This window comes from Andrena cerasifolii, chromosome 3 (assembly GCF_050908995.1).
Source record: "Andrena cerasifolii isolate SP2316 chromosome 3, iyAndCera1_principal, whole genome shotgun sequence".
Lineage (NCBI taxonomy): Eukaryota > Metazoa > Arthropoda > Insecta > Hymenoptera > Andrenidae > Andrena > Andrena cerasifolii.
This window is the reverse complement of record NC_135120.1, coordinates 10,951,251-10,979,111: the sequence shown is the minus strand read 5'-3', so window position 1 is coordinate 10,979,111 and position 27,861 is coordinate 10,951,251. Positions and strand designations below refer to the sequence as shown.

At 40.1% G+C, this 27,861-nt stretch overlaps 1 protein-coding gene across 6 annotated transcripts in view; it reads left to right on the top strand.

Annotated features, from left to right (window-relative positions):
* Positions 1–27,861, top strand: part of 5-ht7 (5-hydroxytryptamine receptor 7) — a 226,831-nt gene that overhangs the window by 40,269 nt on the left and 158,701 nt on the right. For 3 of the 6 annotated variants that reach the window (XM_076808790.1, XM_076808784.1, XM_076808788.1), the window contains exon 2: positions 21,887–22,477. The exons of 1 other annotated variant lie outside the window; for it this stretch is intronic. The gene's annotated coding sequence lies outside the window, so the exon portion shown is untranslated. Of the gene's footprint in view, positions 1–1,680; positions 1,859–21,886; positions 22,478–24,268; positions 24,451–24,539; positions 24,906–27,861 lie in introns of those variants that run through there. 2 more of the 6 variants (XM_076808785.1, XM_076808787.1) reach the window with 2 other exon arrangements.

Sequence of the window (27,861 nt, the reverse complement as noted above, 5' to 3'; positions counted from 1 at the left end):
CCAGCAACGTCTAGAAATCCCAAGGCGATGCGCAGAGGGAAAGTTCGTAAACTTTTCCTATCTACAAGTCTCGGTGTGTTTTTGACGTGCCAGTGAGTCAGGTGAAAAGTGCCATCCACCTATAAAAATCCTCCACCTATGGAAACTGACTACATAATAAAGATGTCCTTCATAGTTCACACAGTCGTGTACCTAGTTTCTGCTCTTCGGCTATTCTTTCGGTGCATAACGTTAGTTTATAATATATCGAATTCGATTAACTGTATCGCAAGGAAGTATGAGGTGGATGGAAAAAGTTGGACAGTGTTTGTCTCGGGGCTGTGTGCCACAAGCTTGAACGCTTTCGTTCTGGTACGTGAAAATAAAGTTTCTGCTTGTCACAGGCAGTGGTTTGTTATTTATGGAGAAAGAGAGGCATGGGGTGTCCTGATTTGAAATTCCAATTAGAGTCCAACGCTCGGTCTCGACTTTGTTTCGCTCTTTCTGCTGATTTTTCCTGGCTCTCCGCGGATTTGGGTTTTCCGCAAGAAGCTCGGTACATCGTAACTTCAATGACTCGTTTCTGAACGAGTTACAGGATGTGTTTATTAAAATGCTAAAGGGCCGTGAGCTTTGTAAAATAATGTTATTACAAGGAATTGAATTTCAATATCAATAATTCAATTTCTGGGGAATGCGTTAAAGAATAGCTCTTTCGTGGTATTATTGGATTTGGATGCGGTTAGGTAGGCTGAAGAACTGCTTCAGCTGTTTAATTGAAAATTGAAAATATCGTCTCATGATGTTTCAGTTATATAGTAGATCATCCGATATCCAAATTATAATGGGAAACCGTCTCGAAAATGTCGACGCCACTCAAAGTGTTAATACTTTACTGTTATGAGGAAGAAATAAAATTACACATGTTACTCTTCAAAGCAATCAATCACCACATGCAACTGCAAATACCATATCTTCTGTTTACAAATATCACAATAGAAATCCAGGATTCACCCACTAAAAACAGGTCATCTAAAGAAATTTCTCTGTTTTGAAGACACGATAAAATATCCTACATACAATTCAAATCAAATACAGATAATTTTTCCCTAAATTTCCAAGCTTGTCACACCCTGTTTCCAAATGCGAAAAGCCTGTACCTCTCTTCGCATTCAAAAGGCGAGAAAAATTGATTGCATTGCAAAAGAAGTTAAGTTCCATGAAGGAAAATTCCTGCACCAAATTCTGCCAGAGTTTACTTTCGCATCGGTGATAATTCTGAAGGAAAACTTTACGCCCCAGAGATCGCGAGGGGTCAATCGATTTAATCCCAAAGTTACGTCTGCGTTCGAGGAACTTTGCTCGACTATTTTCATTGACTGGAATGGCCGCTTTGTAATATTATATCCGAGGGTGTCTCGTCGAAAGTTGTTCAAACTTGTCCCGTAGCGTTTTCGAGCCGGCTGGGCCGAAGTTCGCCTGGCGTTCAACCTCGATGCTTCGTGTGTCAAGGGAAATTTGATTCCGTCCCCTGAACCGAGGGATCATTTATAACGCGTCGAGCTATTGACAAAGATTGTTCAATAATTTACTGCCGCGCGGACGCTCTTTAAACTTCGCCAGTGCTGGTTTGACTCTTGGAGGAAGTTTTAGTAATCGTCGAGCAACGACGCTGGAAAATTCGCACGGTCGAAACAAAAATCGATTACCCCCTTAATCCTGCTACGGAGCAAGCCTCACGGACCATTCTCGCCTCGGGTGAAAGCAGAGATGGATGGTGGCTTTTCGAACCTTCGAATTTGGTCGTTTGTGTGTCGTTGGAATGGATTGAAGGATGAATGGGAAACGGTTGGGACCGATGACTGAAGATTTCTAATAGGTAAGTGTGCGCGGGTGTAAACAGCGAGTACTTTCGTCAATGTGTACCACAGTACAGGATAATCTTTTTATCAAACTTGGATATGTTCCATTGTTTCATTGGTGGCAATGTTAAAACGATGTTCATTGGTTGGCAATAATAAATTCATTTATAATTCCATATATTTAGCTGATGCGAGCAGGTAATTTTTATGGTAACACCCAGCAATGTACTGCAACCTGGACTGTCATTCTCCTTTAGATTTTTTATCATGATTATAATACAAGCCTTATTTTGCATCTAACAATTGAATTTATTTTTAAATGCTCTCACCAGTGTCTGTATATGTGGTAGAATGTTTATTTGAGAAAAACGTACAAAAGCTTCGTCCCGCTGTTTAGTAACACGATGATAATCTCGTTTGAGTCGTTCTCAACAGCCTTCTCAAATTATAATTGCATTACGATTCATTTAAAAGTCATTAAACGTAACTACTCTTTCCCCCTTTGGAAAGAATTTAATTCAATTCACGTTCTTCTTCGCTCGAATGCGCCGCATTTGTCGCCATCAATCTTCATTAGCGTTTGAAACTTTAAATACGGCAAAACAACATCTTTTTCAGGTATTCCCTCAGTCTCTGGTATCCCGGGGAAGTGTTTAACAAACGCTTAATTTTCATTATCGAGCCTTCAATTCCATTCATTCTATCGAAATTGAAGGAACTCAACAACAGCTGGGTACAGAAAAATAAAGAGTAATGCAGATAGAAGCACAGAGGCTACGCAGCCATTTTTACAATTAATTATTCCCTGTCGTTTATGTAAAGCGACTTCTGAGTGACTGTATTTGCTCCGTACCGTGGCGACCGTGTTATATAACACATTCGTTACAAAACGAGGTGCACGTGGCTCCTTTTTTACGTTCCTTACAGACGACCCACATTTCACTGAACCTTATTACACGTTAAGGTGGTACTCTAGTGTAACTGCCTGTTTTTCGACGCCACCTTTGAGAATTTATTTAATAAAAACTATAAGGTTATACTATCTGACGTTTTGTCTGCATATTAAGGTATGTTTGAAGTAATCAGAATTTTTTTGATTTTTTTATCGCACATATACATAGATATGTATAGCCGGTGGCGCAAGCTTCTTCAAAAAAATTCTTTTCCGGCGGGTGTTGGTGTAGGAACTGTTCTACTCCTCAAAAATGGAAAACTAAGGTTTATTTTCTTTTTATGTTTGTTGCTATGGTTGGAACCACAGAGGCCCCCTGACAATAAAAATTTGTAGAATGACAACAGTTTTAAAAAAATGTTCGATTTTTACTGATGAATTTAGCTGTTTTCGTTCTGTAGAATTAACTTTATACAATACAGAGATTCGTCCGTGGTCCCAACCATAGCGACAAACATAATAAAGAAAATAAATCTTAGTTTTTCCATTTTGGGTGACTAGAACAGTTCCCACAGCAACACCCGTCGGAAAAGAATTTTTTTTAAGAAGTTCGTGCCACCGACTATATCTATGTATATGTGCAATAAACTAGATTAAAAAAAATCTGAGTATTACTTCAAACATACCTTAATATGTAGGGAAAACGCCAGATAGTATAACCTTACAGTTTTTGTTAAATAAATTCTCGAAGATGGCGCTGACAAACGGGCAGTTATACTAGAGTAGGTAGTAATTTAAAGGGCCATAAAAAAGGCTACTGCAGGTCACGTGTTATTTTCGAGCAAAGTTTGAAGACGTATTTAGATGATATAATGAACGATTATACGTCGTCGATGATTGTCTAATGCCTAGGGCATCCGGAACGCGAGCTAATCGGTTCCGCGAATTTTACTTCCTAATTCGTTGAAATGGGCGAAGGTGATTATAATGGCCGCTATAATGACACGCTAACGGCGTACGTAAATGTTCATTAGACACATACTCGACGTAAGTACCCGTGGTGCGTGGTAAAATGTTACATGTAATGTTACGCGGTGGAAAATTAAGGCAGGAGTTGGGAGATAATGATTGTATATTATCTATGTACTTAGCTTTAATGATTGTGACATTACGACGGCGTGAACGCGAATATTCGCGTGTTACGCCCCAGTAAAACTTGCTCCGAAGATTATCATTGCTTACGCTAATAGTTGATTACTGCTCCGCTGCTGCTGTTCCATTAATAACAATGTTTCAATTATTCCCCGCGCTGCATCTTTAAAGATTCAAACACGTCAGTTGTTATCTGGAATTAGCAGTGGGAACAGGACAGAAAGGCGTAGAAAGGATTTTGTATTGATATCTTGAGCAATTCACTTGGAAATCACATTTAAATTCGTGGTTTTGATTTAATTATGTGGGGTTGACGAAAATTGATCAGGCATCTGGCGGTATTTAGGGGTTTCAATAGGACACGGGCTTCGTAGAAAATTATAATTAGGTACGGATGACTGTTTGATGAATTGTTTCATATATTTGAAACTACAGGTGATTATGGTTGCAAATAATATTATCTGAGTATTAACAATAATACTGTAATCAGTTCTTAGATTCTGTTTGCGAAAGGAATATACACATTCTTTAATGCCCCGAAAACTTAAATTAAAAAAATTCCGTAATCCATTTTTCAATCTTCTGAGGTATCAAATGAAAAATCCAAATGATCTATAAGTCACGTTTCCTGATCTTCTTTTAATTTGCTATGGAATATTTTAAATTTTAACGAAGTTGTGTTAAAATGGTGTAATTCAGATTAACAAATATCAGTAATATCATTGCAAACATACTGAAATTCCATCTGCCTGTTGACAATCAAACGCAGAGAAAATTTCTCAATAATTTATTATCCTAGTTACATACAACTTGAATGAAACCAAATTCATTTGATATTTTACTGACAACAAAATGGCAATTATTGATTCAAATCCTTCCGTAATAGAAAGAATAGTTATTCAACAGAGTGTTCACTCATAAATAGAATTTTAAGACAACGACAATCGCAATGTGCAATTTACAACCCATTATACCGCAAATGTATTTGCAATATAGGCCATATTCCCTGTGAAATCAATGGCATGGTAAATTAGTCACATTGTGTGAAACACGGATTAACACGGCATGTATGAATTGTCTGTTTCGATTGATAGGTGATTGATGGACGCAGCTGCGCGCCTATAGAATTGTTTCTGATAAGGCAAGGATGTTTATTAGTGAAATGATACACAGTATGTCCGGTTTGTTCGCATACACGCTATTATTTTTCTAATTATTAAAAAAAAAACAAGAAAATATTTCGTATGAAAGGTGTTTGATTTGATGAAGGAAACTTAATAGAATATTAGGATTTTCGTTTAAGCTATTATTTACAGAGATTTCAATATGAATGTAATTTTTTTAAATGGAACTATATATTTTTATCATTGCCACTTTATTGAACATTTCAAGACGCGTTCAATGATGTGTATGAAGCATACCTTTATGAATATTCGCGGCAAATTTTAAGTCCGCTTACTGCAGATCATAGTTTATGAGTAACAGACACTAACCGGACTTGAAATTTACCACGAATATTCATAAAGATATCCGGTAGATTATTGTTCAAATATACGCTTCATACACTATATAATAAAACAATAATCTTAATATATAAAGCAGAAAGCTTCCATATGTTTGTGTGCTTGTCTGTCGCCTAAAAACTTTCGAACGATAAACTCTGAGATCACGAAATGTGCCTCAGCTTATTATGCCTGACTAATCCAGAGGAATGTGACCATTTTCACGGAAAAAAACCTAAAAAATTTTTGTTATAAAATCAGAATCTAAATTTCGGGCGAAGCCGAGTAGTAAAGCTAGTAAGAATATATAGTTGAATTTAAAAAAATTACATTGATATCGAAACCTCTGTAAATAATAGCTTAAACGCAATTCCTAATATGCATATAAAAACTCAAATTTCGCAAAAGCGGACATACAATATTTGTCCTCCAAGCCATGGACATATAGTTTCATTAAGAAAACACACTAATGACCTCAGGAACTGGATAATCAGTTAACACAAATTATTTCTCAATTCCATCAACTCACATTGCATTTAGTATCTACTTTTCCACCCTCGCAATCTTCTACCAACGTCAAACTGACCGAAACAATTCATCCGACTGAAAACTTCTCACACACCCTGTCACCTCCCACCAACGTTTTATTTTTGCGAGTCTATCTTTCAACGGCGCGCCGAGAAAGTAGCGGAGCTTTAAAGCGCTAAATAACGCTTTAGAATTTACTGCCCCGCTTTCAACGAATATATAGCTTACGTGGCGCGCCTTTAACGTCCTCCTATAATGCCTCTTTACTTCGCAAGATTTATTTCGACGAAGCCCATCGCTGCGCGACTGCTAACAATAACATATCCTCCCCAACTGGTAAACAAAAAGATAAAAACCCCTTGTTACCTCGCTCTATTTTACACTATTGTTGTCAAGTCACCCTTCACACGTCTACCGGTTAACTCGGCACACGGGGCCTTGTAAAACCTTCGTTTTCTTCGGAGGAAGGAAACGTGTCCTGTTATCTCGAGGCGCAACTGCGCCAAGTTTCAGCGTTGCTGTCGCCTATGCGCGACTTCCTCCAACTACCATGGAAATCATAAGTAACTGTGGTTCTGCTGCTTTCATGACGAGATCCTCCGGGGCCATAATCGCTCCTTGGTGGCGCATTATAACAGCTAGTACTTAACGCGAATCGCTATAGCGCGTGAAAATGGAAGTTTCAGGCAACCCAGTCCCGCGCTTCCAGATTGCTGTCCCTACTTGGTAGCTGGCGTCTCTGGATTCGCGCCCCCATATTCTGGCTCGCTCGAATACGTCCATGTGAAATGCTGAGTGGTAACCAGGCAAGTGCTGGCACTCGAGGTGTGTTTTAAAAGCGTGCCTTCTACGGGGCACCCGACATATCGTTGCCACGGATTAAGTGGGCTTGTTGAAGATGAAAGGGAAACACGCGGCTCAAGCATGGACTGGTTCCCTCTGAGGAGAGCAGTCTTTGATTCCGAGATCGTGATAGCCGTGTCTGTGTTCGCAGTGGTGGAACATTTGAGTACGTATCTTCTTTAATGGAGGATACTTACAAGGAGAGTATCCCACGTGTCCGCCTCCGATTGCTTTGGTTTTTGGATATGTTTTAGACCAAAGAGTAAGATATACAGTTTTTTTATAGCGGCCCGTTTGCATGTTTAGTCCCCGACGAGCTAAAAGCTAAAGCAATCGGAGACGGGCACCACCTATTCTCATGAAGTTTGAAGGGTGCTTTCACACCCTGAACAAGCAAACGAACCAAAATAAAAGGACACCTGTTTCTTATTTTTCTGTCCTGTAAAACATATCCAAAAACCAAAGCAATCGGAGACCAACACCTGTAAATCTTATAACTTCGAGGGGTGGTTTCACCCCCTGAATATAAAAACGGGCCGCTATAAAGAAACACGCATATCTTATTTTTCAAAAATCAAAGCAATCGGAGGTGGACACCTGGGATACTCTCCTTGTTAGACCTGAAACATATGAAATACTTTGCATGACAGTCACTGTTTGAGCACAGTTCCCTGGTAACGAGTTTCCTATCTTGCGTTATTACTAACATCTGGATTAATTAAGTACATAAAAAATTCAATATCTTCGTTATCACCTCCTGAATCCATGGTGATTCTTGCCCACATTCTGAATTTTTCGCACGCAGAATTGACTTCCATTTCTGCCAACGTCTGCATGCCTATCCATGGTGATTTCCGTCGAGAGTCTCACAAATCCCACACGTCGAATTTAGTACCATTCCTATGATGCTTCCCCTTCAAACTCTTCCACTTCCATGCCCACGATACTCAAAAAATCGGGCGCTATACAGCAAAGCACGCGAATGCATTTGCGCATAAGAGTACAATGGTGCTCCATAGTTGCATCTGAGTGCGTCGGAAATTAAATGGTTAAGCAAGTAGCTGCGTTTAAACAGCCCTCCTGATATATCGTTGAGAATTAAGTAATGAAGTTGCGAGAATAAATGGTTGGTTCCGCGGCATCGTATACCTCGCAGTTACTCCTAATGGCCGTGGGTTTAGCTCGAAGCCTCCGCGGATTAAAAAGATTAAAAGTACGAGAAGATACATTATGCAGCCACGTGAGAAATGCGACGTCGAGGCGATCGCGCGACGGTTTAAGTAGATCGATCTGTCTCTTTCGATGTGTGGATTTCGGTTTGGCATCGATCCTCTTCTTTTTGCCCATAAATATGTCGCGCCAACCGAACTAATTGATTCCCATGGAACTGTTTCACGAGATTCCACGGCTGAGAGAAATTGCTGGCTCTACAGCCGAGATGGAGCTCGTATCGGAAGAGGCTAATTGAAAAAAACGAATTACCACAAGTTGAGCGAGGTGTGCTGGCAATTTCTCTGACGTGTGCTCCTCCAATTTCTAAGCTCGTCCTAAGTGTATAAGTAGAAGCTGGAATGCTAAGTACCTATGTCTTGCAAGGTTAATGGTTTGTTTAATATTCAAACCTGGGGATCTATGGACAGTTATTCTCAGCTCTAGGTATTAGTTAGTCGAGCATTTTGTCGGTTGTCTAATCATATGAAACTTCGCATTAGCCCGTAGTAAATCAATCGTCGGAGAAATAATTGGTTCCATCGTTAAATTGAGCATGATTTGGAACTCGAGCAAAGCTGTACATCAGTTTCGCGGATCGTGCCCGTTGAACTCGAATCGTAGATATTCCAGCTGGTCGCGTTGCTGCAATTAACACGTTGACTGCCGCGCAATTGGCCCGTGTTTTCCAATCACTTGCATTCATTTAAATCGTCAAAATAAGAACGCTCCATAGTACACAGTGCATTTCGTATTTTTCGATACTACTTGGGGCAGTAATTGCGCTCAGAATTTTTGCGAATTGTTTGCTTACAGGTTTATTTAAGGAAGAATAGTAATTTCGCGTCTCTAATCATCGATAACCCCCGCGACAGTCAGCGTATTAAGAGTTTAACCTTTTCGAGTGCATTGTTGATAAAATATTTGACAAAATAATTCCTCAAAATATTTAAGTTAAATTAGAAAACCTAAGCTTCGAGTTTAATATTTGATCCCTGGTCATGGGAGTTCTCTTATGGCAGTGAACCCGTTACCATTTCAAATTACACGAGTGCTTCGTCAATGAAATATTTGAAACTACTAAGAATAATTAAGCTAAGTTAGAAAACTCAAGCTCCGAATCTAATGACATTTCCTCTCTGGTCAGCAGAGTTCCCTTGTGGCAGTCAACTGGTTACCATTTCGAGTCGTTCGAGTGCTTCGACAATAAAATATTTGCAATTGTGTAAAATAATGGAATTAGGAAACTTAAGCTTCGAGTCGAATAATAGTGGGGAACATAAAGTGAAGTTTATTCGTCAATTAAGATGTCTTTTCCATTCTATTATTTTCTAATACTCGTCGCTAGCCTCTGCTCAAGCTTCCAAAGCCCAGTTTCATTATTACAGAGGAATACTAGAACACAATTACGGCGGGACGGTGCACCTACCCGTCGCGTAACATTATGATCAATTCAAATGGTGCACCGTAATGCGATCGCTGGTTGTAATGCGCAGGTACATAGGGTGGATGCAACGATGTGCCAAACTCTGTGCCGCACGACTACACAATGCACAATATCGCGCGGCTTTGATTTTGCCCGAGTCTTGGCAACTTGGTACGTGAAATTTGACTATAGGGTGGGATGTATGCAATTTGTGGGCCAATCGAAAACGACGAATCTCTCTACGATTTAAACTATCGCATTGGAAAGTTAGTTGAACGTACTTATGTACGCTTGAACGAAAGCTAGTCGATATTTCCGGTTATCACTTACTTCTACTATTTGTAGATGCTCGTAGTTAATATTGCGGACTAATATAATTGAAATTCGACGATTAATATAATTTCTTGTCTATGTAATATTACATCATGCAAGAAGGGCTCAGTGCCAAAAGTCAGTTACGAGAAAAGTATCTGTAAACATTTCGAAGTTAAATATTTTTTATACATAGTGAAGTTGTTGTAAAACAGTCTATAATATTTAAAAATTTGATATATCTGCTTTGTAGTTGTATTATTAGAATGGGAATTATGCAATAAATTATACAGTGTAATTAATTTTAATTATAGCCCCCTCTGGCCCTTCTTGCATAAAATGGAGAAATATAGAAAATAATGTTGGTTTTTATTATTTATTTAATATTTGCATAATATTTGAAAAGATATAGTCATAAAAATGGTTTGGCTTAGACACGAGTTAGGGTCAGTTGGTCAACATCGATTTACAAAATTTACCATAGCTCTGTCAATCTTAAAGACACCGCAATGAAATTTAGAGGGCATATGCAGAAAAGAACGAGGAACCTAATTACGCGTTTTATGCAAAAAGTGCCTGAGTATCCTGTGGCCGTCGTTGCATCCAACAGTAAAATTCTATTACAGTATCTATCATCGCAATTTACTTTTGCAGAGTGCAAGTTTGTGTACAGTACAGCTAGTATTTTCAACTATTTCTACACTGAGAAATACCCCTATTATAAGTAGCAATACAAAATACCAATCAGGAAGCACAGAAGTATACCTTACTCCAAATAAAAGGAAAACACAAATAAGGGAATAAGTCCTTTTTCACACGAGACACTTCCGAGTATCACAACCGATATTCCAAATATATTAATTTTCTCTGAATAACGGTGATTCAATAAGCAAAAGAGGAGGTAGAAAGAGTGCGAATATATCCAAAAATATTTCTCGCGAGTTATAAAATACTGCCGCGTGAAAAAGCCCTAATCGAGGGCCATTGAGCGGAAGACGCGCGGTGGTTCGTGGCGAGAGTACATCGCCGATGCGCGACGAAAGCGCGAGGATGATGGTGCAGTTCCGCGAGGAAAATTATGCGAGGCGTCGGGGACGTGGAAAAAATTACAGGGTGCTCGTAAATCACGCGGCTGATCGCACGTTCCGCGATTGGGGGTGGCCGAAGAACCCATAGGCACTCCAACTGTGGAAATGGTTTCTGGTTTTTGTCCGCCCTCGAACTTTCGACAGCAGAATTTCCACGAAACACCCCCGCCCCCGGTGTAGATAGAAACCACGTTTTTATCACTCACGGCTGGTGTTCCCATCGAATATTGTATTTCTTCCCCCGAAGTGGATTGTTATTTTATGCAGCGGCCACGTTTCGCCTGGCTAAACGGATCTCGGCCACGGAGCGCGCCTGGTAAATTGCAAGAATTATATTTCGTTTAATTTCCATCCAGTGGTTGGTCGACGAGCGAAAATTCAATAAAGCCCCGGTTGTAATTAGTTAGGCAGCTTCGCGCCGAAACTACCGATTGTTTTCGCTGGGCGTACATCCAACCGCCAAATAATATCGCGGCTTTATTGTTTTCCCGCTAACTGCCACGTTGTAATTGTGCGAGCACGGGTGGCGCTCTCGGTCGGCAATTTGATTTGGCAGCCTTCTTTCACTGTGTGGAAGCAAATCGTTGAAAATGGACTCGTAACAGTTTCGAAGGAAACATTTATGTAATCTCGTTTGACAGCCAAACTTCTGTTGATTAATTCGCGGGAATATTGTAACGTATTGCTTTTAATGTTATAAACAAAAGGAAGATGTTAGTCTGTAATTGAAACCAGCTTTAACGGATTCTTTTCTAAATTGGAGTTATAGCAGTTTCGAAAGAAACGAATCATATGTTCGCATTCTCCTTTTTACTTTTAATTTTCTTTTTATTGGTGCACCACTGTGCTTGGTAGCACGTGAGCCATATGGGAATTAAGGAACAGAAGTGTGACTTGCTGGGGAGAATTATGTGAATTGGGAGTGGTAAAAATTGCAGGAACTTGGTAACTTTAACACCACACTTTCTGCTTTCTTTACGAACACGGGAACGACTGATGCGAACTTTTTCCTCGAACACCTTTATCGCCGCGTTCGAACTTTCCTATTATATTTTTCTGAAGTCTGGGAACATCGTTATCCTTTATGGACAATGTGATAGCACACCCATCTCGGGAGGTGTATTAATGTAGTAGCGGGTTTTGTTGCGTTGAACATGTCTCAGGTGCAGTGTTTCGAATTATTGGAGATTAGTCGACATTTTTGTCGCCGATGACCCTTTGGAATAATGGATAAATGATGAAGAGATTTTTAGTAGTAATAAATGGATCCATTTGAAATGAATTTACTTGACAGATGAAGGTTGAGTGGCTTTTGCTTCTACGTCGACTAAGTAAGATCGGCACTCTTATTTAGAAATGCTCTGCGACTCGTTTGAAGTATAAAATATGAATTTAAGAAACTAAAAACAATTTTCTACGTTGTCCAAGCAAGCAGTTCTAAACTTCTAATCCCTTACATTATCAAATAAGTTAACGTCCTATGTCTCTAGGTCCTGTAAACTCTAAATCATCTTGTGTCCTGTGTTATCGTACTTCTTCTTCATCGTCAAACATACGTTTCTCACCTTTACTTCACCCCTACCCAAAAAATTTTCAAAAAGCCTCTAGTTACCAAAAATCAAATTTTGAGATTATTTTGCTAGTAACAGTGATGTCCTCTCGTTGGTGATTACTTTCCTCCGATATTCATCCTTTGCAATGTCATTGATAAAAAAAAGTACATATTTCGCCTGGGAAGGCCTCGACATGATTCAATGCGACAGTAGATTCCATTCGCATGAATTAACCAAGTTGCCAGGTAAACAGCGACCCCCGAAATTAGTCAAATTAAATACCAATTTCTCGTAGTGACTGTGTTCTGACGGGCCGTGCAATTTACTACACCGTGGATCGCAGTAAAACAGTAAGCTGAACATTAGGAGTTGAACAGATGTGCAATTGCATGGCTCCTCACCGCTCTGTCGTTTCATTGCGCTCAAGCTGGAATAAATGCTGGCAATTATATCGTATTAATTACATTGGCCACGGAATGCCTTCTGTTTTCGACGACCCGTAATAATTTATGGGCACCGATTTCGAATAAAATATGACTCAATGTATTCTGCTCACTGGCATTCTTTGATCGTTAGCATTTGACAAATGCGTTGGTATATAAAGGAGGAAGTGGAGTATAATTTATTTTTAAAATATTTATTACCAAAATAGTGTAATTTATTTTTTAAATATCTATTACCAAAATAGTATAATTTATTTTTAAAATACTTATTGACAAAAAATTTTAGAAATAAATTATACTCCATATCCTCCTTTAATATTGATTACTAGAATATTTTAGAAATAAATAGATACAAAATATTATAGCACTAGAGTTCTGAATAGAGTTTTTAAAAATATGAGAATTTATTTTATATTTAAGATTATATTTAGGATAATACATTAAATGGACAAGGAGGAAATTAAAATGATCTGTGTGTTTGTTTGCTGAATGATAAATACATATTAAAAATAAAGGGGCTGGGCTAGAATTTATGGGGAAAGTAGTTACAGTTTTCACAGAGGAAAGGATATTTTCGTTTTCTCTTTTGTTAATTATGTACTTTGAGACGTGCGCTGTTTAAAAATTCTAACAATAGAGAGTGCTTTTTATATCGTTTTACACAGCTCTTCTAGAGCCCCTTCTGTGCGATCGGGTGGTAAAAAGTTAAACATAGCTGCCTGGAGGTGGTTAGAGTTGCTCTGGCATTTTTGTATGACTTTACGACATCAAAGTTCCATTCGATTTTACTTTATGGGCGTTGATATCATTACATGACAAACTTTGGAACTTCGACTGCTATTTGCGCAGATTACTTGCTCAAGATACGAAACTCTCAAATCGTCGTCTCGATGTGAGAATCCTACGTAGGAGGCTGAAGTTTCAGTTTATCTTGTTTCTGATGATGGTCGAAGCATTAATCGTGTTTGCTCCTGATTTCCTTTACAATGAAAATTCGAGTTATTATTAATGGAGATTAGTGGCAGTAAATATTATTGAAAACATAAGGCTCTAAATATTTATTAATGAAACAGAATGTTTAGTAGTATAAATGAAGCAGTAGTAGTAACACATGGTCGCCCAAGTAGCAAACTACTGAAACTAAACTACGTAGCAAACTAAACATTCGATTTATTCACTTTAATGTATTATTAATTTATTCCTCTCATGATAGAGATCAGAAGAGGACATACGATTGTGTCCCTAGAAAAGCTACTTTTTCTAGCTACAAGTACTTCTAACTTACAGTAATAATTGAGAAGAATATTCACAATATTAGATATAGAAGTTCTTTTGTCGTCTTCTTTCTGTTAGTACTAAAAAATACCAGAACTTATTCTGACTAAATAAGGAAGCTTAACATTCCACTTAACTATTCAGTATTAGGAAAATAATTTCCTAATAACGTCTAAGTGAGTAGAGCAACGTTGGTCATTTATTTTTTAAATCTCCTGTGCACAAAAACCATCTTCTAAGTATAACTGAAAGGTGCTCAAAGCCTAGTGTCCATAATACATGCAGTCTCGCGTGCAGCAGAATTCCTCGATGAATTTTAACGACACTCTAAGGCTGACCTTTTTCAGGCAGACCGTCCATTTTCTGTTCCCTTGGAGGAGTACGCGTGCACTTGTATCTGAATATGCGAATGCTACTCGTTCTTTGCGTCAAAGGGCCGCGGATTTGCGCGAGTCACTATTACATACGAAATGCCTTGCCGCGAAGAACGAACGATCCCTTCGTTTGTGAGGAATTAAAATGAAATTTCAAGGCTGAGTGTCTCGGACGCAATATCTTCTTTTGATATTTCACCGAGAAGAAAATAGGTACATTTCTCAACGGTGCTGTCTGAACAATGCGTAAAGTCTTGTACAATTTTAATTGTGAAGTGAAGGATGGTCCCTTTATCGTGAAATATTTGGAATCGGCGAGGCGAGATGAATTTAATCTAAAGAATGCAGAATTGCAGCCATATTGGCTGTTGGTTAGTAAAGAATATTCTGCAAATACTTTATTATATCCTGTTAGAAAAATACTGTTCAGTGTTTGTTAATTCGTACAGATGCAGATGTGTTGTTAGTTAATTTCAGGCTATTTGCCTTTCTCGTGTTGTAGGATACGGTGTTAGAAGGGGCGTAGATAATTTAGATAATGATTTATTTTAACGTGTTGGAGATTTTCTTTCGTATAGTTAAAAGTGAATTGAGTTCCTTTGTAATTGAAATTATATTTCTAATTTTCTTATAAAATATACAGCTGACAGAGGGGTATTTGTGAAAGTGTTTCAATCATTTCTAAGGCAATGCATCAATTGAAGATTTTAATAAGTATTAAAGATTGGGACTTGAATTAATAGCAAAGGTTATTTTACATTTTTGGTTTATTCTTTCATGAGGAATCGCCTTCTGTCGAGTTACAGAACGTGCCTCGAGACATTGTATAATAAGGCACCGCGTGCATATCGACGCAACCAGAAGAACTTGCTAAGTCGAAAGATATTCCGCGTTACTTAACTTACAAGAGACGTACTCTACCAAAGTTAGAGACAAGAGACTGTACCTAAATTACGAGGACTTGTCGTTGCACTCGAAATCCATCTTCACACAGTAGGTACCTTTCGCCGAGGAATACTTCGTTACGGAATTCCTTGAAATATATTTCATTGGTGCTTTGAAATATCAAAAATTCAAGAAACGCGTGTAGAATATGTTCGTAAACTAATCACGGTTACAATCCCACACAGAATGTATCAATAAATCTTCAGTTTCAAGAAAACCTTCAAACATATTCCATTCCGAAGAAACTTATGCACCATACGTTGAGTGTCGTTGGATTAACGGATTCTAAAGTCATGCAAAAATTCGAATAGCTCAATTTCAAATTAATGAGTTACGTCCGTTCAAGCCCGCCAAGCTGTGTCTAACTAAGTTTATTATAAAATATTATAGAAAATATGGAACTTCGGTATATTAAATAACAGTTTATGTAAATTGCCTGCGTAGAAATCCAGGGGTGCAAGACTCGACACTTGCCTCGATGCCAGATTTATTTTGAGGTTCATAATTATTTTAGACTTCCGACTTGATATCACACGAAGCCTCGTCCGCAATATCGACCCACAGCGATAAAATAAAAAATACGCGCCCACAGAAATAATATCATTTGTCATTCGATAAAACGAAACATAACGACGTTCGCCACAAAAATGCCATCATTCACCCGAGAAGCCTCTACGACCAATAGTTCTGTCCTTCGGGCACGAAGGAGACATAAACGTCTAACGAGGCACTAGCGTACGTCCGCCTAGCAGGATTTACGCAGTCTCGATACGCGTGGCAATGTCGTGTAGCTTCCTTGTACCGCGATCAGGACGAATCCCATAAAGTGGCGAGGTGGATCAGCGTTGAGATGAAGGAGAAAAGTGGTATAAGAAGCTGGAGGAAATGGCATCGTATCGCGTGACAATGACCCGTCCCCTCTCGGTTGATCGTTGCGCGGCGATGTCTTCATACGTAAAAGCAGTTTCTGGTCGGACGATTTCTCTGTAATAACAGAGACAGGCTGCCGGTTGGGGAGGGGAAGACGGTGCCACGATAATCCGGGTTGATGGAGGAGCCTCGAGGACTTGAGGAAATAGTCTTCTGCAGCACGTGATCCGGCCCCAACGACGCTTGTACCGCGAGCGCGTCGCGGAAATCGCTTGCCTACTCCACTCGCGGGGGAAGTAAACTCGGATGTAAAGCAGCGCGAACTGCATCCTCGATACAGTTGACACGGCGGGAATAAAATTTCGGTTGAATTATTCAGGCGATGTTATCGGGCGGCCGCGTATTATCATTGGTACGCGGGCGTTATTATTCATGGAATTTCTTATAAACCGATCGCCGTGCGCGATGTTGCTCAGGCTTCTACCGAATTCATGCTTCTGCATACGTTCATTTCCCTGTACAGTGTCCTTGTAGCACCACATTTGCTTTATGCTTCTCTAGCCTGGAACACTTTTCACCGCAAGCTTTGTATGTACAGTAATTCTGTGCAACAGAAATTCGTGCGCGTTCTAGCATCCGAACTGGTGTCACGTCCCGAGCTCACCATGGGATCGCGACTTACAAAGAGAGGACAGGGTGCGATAGACATCGATTTTGATGAGCCTTGGCACGATGGATCTGTGTCGAAAATAAGTAAAGGGTGTTCAAGCGTTTAAGCCAATAAGCCTTAATGATAGAGATATTTACAAATATCCAATGAGCCTCAATGATAGAGATATTTACAAATATCGTATTGGCTTAAACGCTTGAACACCCTTTACTTATTTTCGACATAGATCCATCTTGCCAAGGCTCATCAAAATAGATGTCTATCACACCCTATCCTCCCTTGTTAGTGCTTCCCAAGCGCCACTAGACGTCAACTCTTTCTCACAAGTGTCAGGTTCCAGTCTCGTTCGTACATGTACAAATTCCAAGTTTATTCCTCTCGGTCCCCATGTGTGTAGCGCGTTTGTGCGCAGGGACAGAGAGGGAAAAAATTAAACTGATCCAATCAACAAAAAGAATTCTTTCGGTCCCCATGGCGGCTAGGGCCCCCAGGGTCCGTTGCCTGACGGTCCCCCCAATACGAAACGACACCTCTCCTCGTATCTTCTTTTTCTCCTCGATCCTTAAAATGCCGATCCACCTGCCCCGCACAGTTACACTCCATTGCGCGTAACCGGCCTTAAGGATTACGTTTGCGCCGGAGGCAACCAGGAACGGCAGTGCCAGACGTAGTGTAAGAGTATATGTACACATTTTATACCCTGTTGGATTGGAAATGTATTGGAACGACTACGACTGCCCAATTCCGAGGTTCTTAGGGTGCAAGTTGCCGTGTGGTGGTTCATCACAGTGTCTTCTTACCAGATCTAACCCAGATCTAACCAGAAGACACAAGAGATCCTCAAGGAACAGAGAATAATCCCCTTATTCTTTAGCAATACGGCCACGGGCCGCTTGCCATCTCTAAACTCTCTCAAGCAAGCAATCCTTCGGAATCTGATAGCTGGGAGGCTCAACGTGGTCATCAGAGTCCACCAGCCATCACCTGACGCGCCCAGCACTGGTTTAGTCTTACGCACCCCTCTTCAACGCCACACACAGCCTAAGTCCCTGTCATAAAACCCTCGAAGACATAACAGCATGGGGATATTCGCCCTGGACTCCATTCAAAAACACGTTGATGTTAACATACCCCTATTCCCAGATCATGCCACGACTACTCTCAGTCGTAATGTTCCTTTAACACCTGAGAGTTCGCAGAACAATATTTGACCTTCCGACAGGATTCGATGTAATGTGTGGGGAAATAGATTGTAACACCGTAAATTACAACTCTCGCTTCTTAATATTGTATTAAGAGAATGTGCATAATCGTTTTAGCTTCTGTGGCAGCATACCGTCAGCTTTTAAGCGTTGCTTAAAGCAGGACGTAGGTTGAGTTAATTGATAAATGTATTCAATGACTTCGTCTAATGTGGTCTCAGTTCATTTTGAAATTTGATAATTGCTAAAGAGTAAGAACTACGGAGTGTAACTTGAAAATGACAGAGTAATATTACACGAAATCAAACGCGATAAATTATTCTACTTAGTATTATGGTTGTATGCACGCAGAAAAATATAATTTCTGAGCTACACGAAACACATAATATCTTTCTAAACAATTTATTCCACGTAAATATTATACAAGTATCCCCCACAATGTACCGATTTCTCCGAAAGCCACGAAATCTCATAAACGAGTTTTGATACACAACCCCTATTCCATTAGTCAAGCAGAACTTCCAAAATGTGTTTCTGAGAGTCTCCGTCCCCTCCGTGCCAGCTCCAAGAAAACAGCGTATCACTAATCTTGTTATAACTTGGTGTATAACATGACAAATTAATCCAGACCTCTGCTGATTGAATTTACCGTTCGCGGCCAATATTCGGCCACGTATAGCAGGGGTTGGGCAAAACGAATCAGTGGCGAGTCGAGTCCAGAATAATCCGCCATTATTGTGGAAAGATGAGGCGTCGATCCTTGGAATTTTTCGCAAGGATTACGCGGATTACATCTCTCACCTTTCCTAGTTAATCTGCTCAGCTCGCGGCAACTATAAAGAGAAATATTCTAGAAACGTGTCGAGCGTGGTTTGAGGTATAAGTTGTCGGTTATCGCGTTGTATTCCAGTCTTGTGACATGTTTTGAACTCGATAAAACCAATCACGTTGACGTGGAACATAGTAATCCTTTCCGATACCCAGTTTGAACGACGTGGTCGTGCCTGGGATTGTACAGAAAGCATGTATTGAGAAATTTGGTGCTCATATAAAGGCATTATTAAAACGAAGGAATAAAAATGAATTTGTTTATGGTTTACAAATGCCTCTGGGAATGAAATGTTACACATTCTCGATGGAAAATGTGTCGAAAAGAGTAAAAAATCGTCGTGGTGCTTAATGGAATCACTAACGATAAGGAATTTTCTAGAAAAGCTTCGTTTTCAAATTTCTGAGTTGCTGAGAAATAATATCCTTGTCGAAAAAGAATATTTCATGGCAGATTAGAAAGTGCTTTCGGAAGATGAGTGTAACTTATATATTTATAAATTCCTTCATGTTTCAACACTGACAGTCTAAAATATGGCGTCCGTTCTACCAGGCCAACGAAGATTCGATTATAAAATTGCGGATCGTTTTAATTGGATTTGACTGTGTATCAAAGTGAATTATCTGAAACGAAGGTACGATGAGATTATTGGCCTCCGATTATACCTGAAGAATATTGAATTTTCGAATTACAGCGGCCTCCTCGTGGAAACCGACATTTCATTACCCACAAGGGAGAGCTTTTGCTAGTAAAAGGCTACAATCCTCGAATTGAACAACGCGTTCGAATGTTTCACAGTTTATTGGGGTCTAAAATTTGTCTTTACGGTTTGGCGAGGCTTCAGGCACCTCGACATACCTCGAGAACGCTTTAGAATCTCTGAAAATGAGAACTATTAAAGGATCTAACCTCCATTGGAGGCTTCTCTTAATTTTCGCCTTGGATATAAAGTCGCCAGTAAATAATTCTGCTACATTTTATTTCGTACCAGGATGCGCAGGTGATTCGAGAAGATTTTCTGAAGAATAATATCTTCACCATGAACACAAGTATTATGCTAAATTTTCTATGAAATTCGATTTATTTTGTACATGACCCAAAATTAAGGGTGGTTTTTCATTCTGAAGATTCTTACGGATGGGGGTGAAACTATTCTTCGATGTTCCATGCAGTGTGTTTTATAAGAAAACATTCGTTGACAATTTTCTTTACAACTGAACATTTTCATGATTCATTAAGACTTGTTTATCTTAACAATCTTAAATGGGATTGTTAGCAATTTTGGTATGTTTATAAAGTTCTTGATCATCTGAGTAATTTTTACTTGAACCAGTTTCAAGAGTACTGCACGTGTGAAAACTTACAGTGACATATAGTTCCTGTCGTGTGGGTTATAACATGTCAGACGATATACGGTTTTGTTTCCCTTACTTTCTATAAATCATTTCTCTCTTCTACTGCAGCCGCGCAGATCAATCATATGTTTTTCATACCATGCCACACAAACGTGTCTAACGTGTTTATCTTCGTCAAAACGGTTTACAGTAAAAATTTCTTACATTAACAAAGTGTTACAATAGCGTACAAATGACTGAACAGTGGGTGGCCAAATTATTATACTCAAACAAAAACGTTCGAGATGTTGTAAGTTTAAGCGATGGAATAGCTGTATCTCTGCGGTAAATGGTCGCAAAAAATATTTAAAACACGCATTTCAACGCTTGAAGTTTCTAGTTTTTTAATAAAGGATTCATTTTTTTTTATTCATTATGATACTGTTTTATCAAAATGAAGCGCAGGAAACGAAGTTTTAGCAGTTTGTGCCAGGTTTGAACGTATGCAGGGGTTAAAAAAAAATTTCCGATAAATCCAACTAAGAGCTCTTATGATCAAACATTTTTCTTTAACTCCGTTTTTTTTATTTTGTTGTATGATTTTTATTGACCGAGTTATTCGGGACAAAAAAGTTACTTTTCACTTTGAACACCTATAACTTGCGAACTCATGATCGTAGACAAATTTTCACGCGTGTTTTGGAAAGCTAAGGAAGTTTCCTTTCAGAACCTTTAGTTATCAATTTAAGATTTTTTTAATCGTATTAAATCCATTTTAAAATGATCCAAAAAATTCACGAAAATGTTTTGAGTATAATAATTTGGTCACCCTCTCTAAACTGTATGAATAATAACAATAACAAAACCATACTGAAATATACATTTTGTAACAGTTAAACAATCAGCGTGTTACGAATGTTATTAAACATTCAATGGAACGTAGCTGCATTATTATCACTCTTATCAAGTTCCTATCAAATTAAGCTCCTCGCTACTATGTACGTATAATTTACAACCCTTTTATTTTTTCTTCTATTCTTCTTGTAACCATTCTACCTACATCCTTTATTTTATGCTCCGCTATCTGTTTATCCTCTACACCCCTCTTATTTTTCTTTTGTACCAAAGGGTTTATCTCGTACAAGAAATAAATGAATAAAATAAATTCTCTAGGCCCAGCTAGTCTTTGTCACCCCAGCACAATGGGGGCCTCCGAAAATTGCCCTCGCGTGCTAGGAAAACTGGCGCCACGGCTATGGAAAGTCGTGCTCGGGCTACGAATGCTGGCGCCTTGAATTATAAACATTTTCGCTCCAGACGCTAGATAAAAGTTTCCGCCTAACGATGAAACATATGTTACACCCTGAAGCACATACTTTCCAATTCACTATTTAAAGTCATAGTTAATTAAAATCCAAAAGCCGCCACAGCCAAGCGCCTTCTATTGCCATTAAAAATCTCACCCTGCAATTTCACCCATTCCATCCACCACTCACGAGCAGCCAACCACCCCGTTTCGCGCCCACTCGCATGGCGTTCCCCCGCTCAAGGCGACGCGGCAGCAATTTCTAAAACAATATTATCCCTTGGGCTTGCAGGCATCCCGGATGCGCCACCGTTCGCCGTGTGGGGAAGAATCCGACGCAGCCAACGGAGATGTTTGCCTGAATTAAGTGCGGAGGCGAGCCAGCCCCTTAACGCCCCGCGACGACCAACAGCCGCCGCGTAGCTACGTGCATTCAAGCGGCCCGTAAATTACTCGCCGCGAAGGAGCCTCGATGCTGGACGGACAGTAATTCGAAGGATATTCGCGGATCCTCATAAATTCGCGGCGGCCGCGCGAGAACCGTGGCTTCGCGGGGGAAGAAAGGAAGAGACTTGGCCGTGGCGGGCGGCCAGGTGCCGTCGATATCCTGGGCCGACGTTTCCCCGCTGAGTTATTGTTTGGAATATCTTGGGGGGTTCGTGCTGATCGATCGGGCCCGGCATTATCATGTAAAACGACCGTCGGACATGTAAATTTCGGCGGATCAGCGAAGAAGAGAGCGCGTTCCGCGCGATTGGCCCACATCATGGAGCACAGTGGAGCAGCCACGATCGATTAGATGCGGGATCTTCGCAGCCGAGGGGATTTAATAACGCAGCGGGACCCATGCCCGAAAATGTCAATCGGCTGTCACGAGTTACCGGTAAGCTGGAAATTTGTGTATCACGGGGGTCGGGGTCGGGGTCGGGCAGAGGCAGGCTTCAGCGGAGCCCGTTTACGCGAAATACGTTCTACCGCGGTTCAGTCACGTAACTGGTACCGCTTGTGGCTTCTTTTTAGCCGAGGCGATACGACCAGGAGGGGGTGGTTCGATAGCATCTACCTTGGTCGGTCCTTAGGCTTTTAGCTGGCTGTATACGGGGTGTGCAGGAAAAGTTTGCGTGAAATTTTAGGGGTAGGAAATTTTGAGGGCAAGTATGAGATGATGGCGAGGTAAGTAGGGGTCCTTTCAGGGGAGGTACTTCTGTGGCTTCTGAGTGGTGTTTAGAATACATTGCCGTTCATAAGTATCAGGACACCAGCTGTGTTTGCATAGAGTGTGATATTGGGTAGAGATTGAATGCTTCTCACTGCTTTCAATTTAAAATACTAAATAAAGTAGAATTTGTTAGAGTTCTTCAATAAATTTGCAACGTTTGAACAAATTATTCCAGACAGGGTAGGGGTTCTAATATTCATGCAGAGCAGTGTGTGTAGATTTTATAGAGAGTGAGGTAGAGGACGTAGAAAAGGTGGGTATATTTATAAAACTGTGATCTAATGTCATAGCATTTTCTGTGAAATGGTGATGCAGATGGAAGTGTATAGGGTGTCAGGAGAAAGGTTTAGGGTTTTAGGGGGTAGAAAGTATCTACGAATCGGAGGGGAAAATGCGTAGTGGGTGTAGGACGACAGTCAACTTGAAGTTCAAGTGTTATACTGATTAACTCGATTTGTGATGTAACAGAATTCAGGGGGGGCACCACTGTAATGGGACGAAAAGTAAAGGTATCTTTGGAAATTTATTAAAAGCAAACTATGTAATGAAGCTGTTTTAAACTTTCAGGACTTTTTATTGGATATTTAAGTTATACGAATATCTTTATTTAAATTTATTTAAAGCAGATTTATAAGTTGTACAGAACCAGTAACTTATGGCTGCAGAAAATTTTCGCCGACACGGTTGACAGTTTTCTGACGAAACGGTTCTTTGGAAATCAAAAAACTAAAAAGTTTTAGAAACTATAGACAGGTTCGATTTTAAAAATTTTGTAAAATAACAAAATGACGGACCATCTGAAAAAAAATTGTGAAATTTGGTTCTAGTAAATTAACCTCTTTCGTTGTCAAAGAAATAGTAGAAGGAAACGACCAATCAAAAAATCCCCCGGCGTGCCATAGCCATCCGCTTATAGTTTCTAAAACATTTTTGGTTGTTGATTTTAGAAGCACCGTTTCGTCGGAAAACAGTCAATCAGATTTTTTGCAGCGCAATGTTATTGGTCCGGTACAGCTTGCAAATCTGCTTTAAAAAAATTTTAAAAAATATATTCCTATAACTTAAATATCTAGTAAAAAGTCTTGAAAATTTTAAAAAGATTCATTACGTAGTTTGCTTTTATTAAATTTCCAAAGATACCATTACTTTTCGGGCCATTACAGTGGTGGCTCTCCTTAAGGGTGAATGGGATAAATGCGAAATATGCAACGCCAATAAGATCTGTACACCTAAGTTTAACCCTCTATAAACCAAATCTGTCATTCCGTCTCAAAAGTGTACACATAATAGGATATGGTCAATATTAGAAACTATACCTATTATAGGCCCATTTTACCCATTAGTGGATAATACATATTATTAGACAAATTTAATCTAATTTGTCACTTTGGTATACCTACGTAATAACATACACAGATATGCCATTTTACCTCAAAGTTTTAATGGGTTTCAAAGCGTTAAACCGAAGAAGGGAAATATTACCAACTTCTTCAAATAACAATCGAGCTATCTCAACCATTGAACCCTTCGGGGGTTCCTCGAAATTCCCGCAACTTCGAAATCCATTCGTTCGGAAAGCACCAGGGCGGGAGCCGCGCGAGCGAGTGTAACATTTAAATCACACGTTCGATGACCCAGTGAGCACGTAATTCCACAAACAAGATATATTCTGTCTACGTAAGTATCAGTTGAATCGCGACTGACCGACTTACCGCCGAAATTATAGGGCTCCGATCTTGCCCGTACGATGGAACAGGTACGAAAGCTGGTGGAACGCAATCCCTGAAATTTCGCCGGCTATTCCCTGGTCGAAACATTACTCGTGGATTCTGTTTAATTAAAAAAAAAAAAGGCGGGCCACGATGGTAGTCGCTTCCCCAGCTTTTTCCACATCCACCTGGGGAGATTCGATTCGAATAAAATCAAGCTCGTAGCTGTGACGGCGATAAGCTTCGACAAATTCCTCCCAGCGAAATGTACTTTCGAAGAATAAGCTCCGAGATAAACCCTTGTCCGGGGCAACGTAATTCACGCTAAGAGATTGAAGATTTCTGTGGAATGCAAAAGTCTCCGTGGGCACTTCTCTCGCGAAGTAATTCATACACTCCACTGTTGACGTAATATGGTTATCGCTAATTAAAATTGAAGGAGCGAGGAAGAAAGGGAAAGTCGAAAAAGCGAAGTAGACTAATAAAAACATTGGTAAAGTACACTTCTCCTGAGCAAAACTGAGGGGGGTGAAACAAAGGGGAAGCTTGCAGTACCTTTATAATGTTATTTAAAGTAGAATAGTACCGCATACAAGACGAACCTTTTACACCAACCGAATATTATATCAAAGCAAAATTACAGACGGCACACGTGCGCGTGTGTGTGTCGGTGCACTTCACAAATGGAATCGTTATGATTCCGTATTCACGGGGGTAGTTCGTTCAAGGTGTCGTATGAAGTTTATGCGAGGGGGAAACCGTGGCGGCTAGCAATTCCAGCGAAGCTCGAACTCTTAAGGGTAGTAAAGCGCTAATTAACGTTGCCCAGTCACGGAAGGCTCGATCGTGACCACGAATCGCACACGAACCGCGGCTTCGTCATTTTCTTTGTCGTGCCGCCGTGATAGCAGTCGGTCCTATCATACCGAGAGCAAACTTCCATCTGACCGCTGCTGCATTCTCGGAATCGCAATTCAAACCCTTCGTTTCAGCCGATCGCGAGTTCCCGGCCCCGCGCCCCTTCGGGTCGCGATGCTTCGAACTGCCGGGGCTCCTGGAACACCGAAAACAATCGCGACACGCTTGATACCATTCGTGCCCATGGCATTCATCTGATTTGCACTCTCGACTCCGTCGGAATATTGCTAGGCGATCGGTGACGTTGGTTTCTGACGCGTTCCGTACCACGTGCGCCACGATATGCATGTATTGGAAGTGGAAGTTTCAAACGAAGGAAAATGTAAGGAATTAAAGTGGAACAAAATAAAGTTGGAATTACGAGGATATGATATTATCAGTATTTTTGTGTAATTGAATGTCGGAAGTGGGGCTTTCATTTAGAGGAAGAATGGATTTCTTAATCCAGTGTCGAAATCGAGGTAGAACAAGAAAAACTGAAATTGGGATAATTAGGGTGGCTTGGTGTAATATGCCACAGTTAATTTTGAAGCATGGTATCTGGCCAGTATAAGTAGATATAGGGAAAACGATTTAACCATACGAATGTATGATTAATCATGTTTAATGGCTAATAATTACAGATATGTAGCTCGTATAGTTTAATAATAACATTAAAAATACAAAAGTCTTCTAAAGTGGCATACTACCTAAGGTGGTGGGTAATATGCAACAAGCCCTGGCTTTTAAACTAACGATTAACAATTCATGAAAATTAATGATATTTTAAAATATATTCTCGCGTTGGCAGTTGCACTAAATTGAACGGAATGAGCAGTCAATTATCGTCACCTCTGAATTAAATCGGAACGTTACGTGGCATACTATACCAAGTCACCCCAGTTAATTCAACTACAATTTCAAGAACAGTGCTCGTTCCCAACCTGCAGGCTCATGAAACCCTTGAATAAACCAGGGATCAAAAAGTTCTGGAACTCGCGTATTTAAAAAAAATTCAAATAAGTAACACATTCAGAATATCAATTTAACTGTAATAATTACTTATTATTGTTGTAGTACTATTCACTGAACAGTATTCAGTATCTGTTACAACGATTCAGAACTTTTTTAATATTGATGAACAAAATATTTGTTCCTGTTATAGAAAATTTTTTATTTTTATATCTTATAAGTTCCATTCCTAAAACTTTTATTTTCATTGGGACTTATAATTTGAGAACATTTTTAAAAAAGTTCCACCGGCCATGTTTTAAATAGAACCCATTGAAAAGATCCAGAACCCTTTCGAACCCTGGATTGAACGTAGTTCAATCTTTCTCCGACGAACAAGCAGCAACGAACAGTATTAGGAAGCTACCAGAGGTGGAATCGCTACCGAGTTCCCACAAGGAGCTTTAATGCCTCTCAATTGGTATTTCAAACACATCTTCCATACCCAGAAACTATCAGTGCCTCCACCAAGTAAATACACCCGAAAATCGAAATAGTCGACTAAAACTACAAATCATCAAGAAGCAACCAACAATCCCTACGACATCTGACCATTCGACGTCCCTTCGTTTCAAGAATTCGGGTCCAAGGGTCGTTCCCTTGGAAAGCCTCCGTTTCTTAAAAGCCCCTTCAGTTTGTTTACCATACATAACATATGGCAAAGCCAACTGAAACCCGTTCCCCAGGTCGATTCGCCAAACAGCACGCCCACCAGCCGCAGATACATTAAGAGCTAAGTGCTTCGGCGAAGCCAGGCACGAGATCGCTCCTCTTTGCGCGTACGTGCCACGTGGTCTGGTCGGGGAGCGTTTTCAAAAATCACCTTCCGTTTCGAGAGTGAGCTCACGTACGCGGCTGAATCGTGGCCCGGAAGACGGAGAACCGTGAAACAGCGGCCAGTTAAACTTCGGGGGCTGTTCACTTCGGAAGCTCATAAAGCGTTCTTTATGGCCGCCGAGACCTAGGGCAACTTGCGCATCCGCGTTTTATCATCCGCGGAGGACGCCACTCATGAGGCTTTTTCACCTTCGAACGCTGCTCCGCGTGACCCCGTGCTCGGGACATTCATCAGGCAATGGCTGTTGCTTGGGGATCGCGCCGGCTGAACACGTGTGTAATTTTCCCTTCCATTCACGTGGTTTATGTGGGTGATAAAGAACGAGCTACTGCTGTTTTGATGTTTGGTGAGAAAATATTGTGCTCTGGTTTGTCGCAGTGGAGATAGGTAATTTAGTTATTTCCGTTTGTAAATGGTGCTTTGTGCTTTGACTGGGTTCGGTATTATTGTGATTTTGTAGATATTATTGTTTAGAAGTCGTAGGGCAGTTGTTGACATTTTCGTTTAACTTTTCGCGTTACCGATCGGCACAAAATAGTGTCCAGCAGTATATGAACCACCATTATAATTACAGTACTGAAGAATAATACCAG